This window comes from Oxyura jamaicensis, chromosome 2, assembly GCF_011077185.1.
Source record: "Oxyura jamaicensis isolate SHBP4307 breed ruddy duck chromosome 2, BPBGC_Ojam_1.0, whole genome shotgun sequence".
NCBI lineage: Eukaryota > Metazoa > Chordata > Aves > Anseriformes > Anatidae > Oxyura > Oxyura jamaicensis.
In genome coordinates this window covers 40,938,121-40,939,012 of record NC_048894.1, presented here as the reverse complement: position 1 = coordinate 40,939,012, position 892 = coordinate 40,938,121, and positions in this window count along the sequence as shown.

Here is an 892-nt window from a genome sequence, read left to right as displayed (position 1 = left end):
ATTTACTTTAAATCCAGCAAGCCAATCTGTCTCTACTTGCATGGGGCAAAGGCTAATATCTGCAAAAATAAAACCTGTTTTTATAAACTAAAACACCCATAGGGATGTTTTGTATTTGTGCCATCAAGGCATGACTAGGCTAGGAAGTATACTGGTGCTACAACCGAATTCCTGTACTTTTTCTTTGCAAGAGATAACCAAAACCCCATCAATATATCAGTTTCAAGTCTAATTTCATTTCCTTGCTCTCATTCTTCAGATTTGTTTATTGTGTATGCTTTTGTGAGCTTTCTTTATTTTTCTTTCTTCTTTCTTTCCTTCTTTCTTTCTTTTCTTTCTTTCTTTCTTTCTTTCTTTCTTTCTTTCTTTCTTTCTTTCTTTCTTTTTCTTTCTTTCTTTCTTTCTTTCTTTCTTTCTTTCTTTCTTTCTTTCTTTCTTTCTTTCTTTCTTTCTTTCTTTCTTTCTTTCCTTCTTTCTTTTTCTTTCTTTCTTTCTTTCTTTCTTTCTTTCTTTCTTTCTTTCTTTCTTTCTTTCTTTCTTTCTTTCTTTCTTTCTTTCTTTCTTTTCTTTCTTTCTTTCTCTTTCTTTCTTTTTCTCTTTCTTTCTTTCTTTCTTTCTTTCTTTCTTTCTTTCTTTCTTTCTTTCTTTCTTTCTTTCTTTTCTTCCTTCCTTCCTTCCTTTCTTCTTTTCTTCCTTCCTTCCTTCCTTCCTTCCTTTCTTCCTTTCTTTTCTTCCTTTCTTCTTTTCTTTCTCTTTCTTTCCTTCTTTCTTTCTTTCTTTCTTCCTTTCTTCCTTTCTTTCTTTCTTTCTTTCTTTCTTTCTCTTTCTTTCTTTCTTTCTTTCTTTCTTTCTTTCTTTCTTTCTTTCTTTCTTTCTTTCTTTCTTTTTCTTT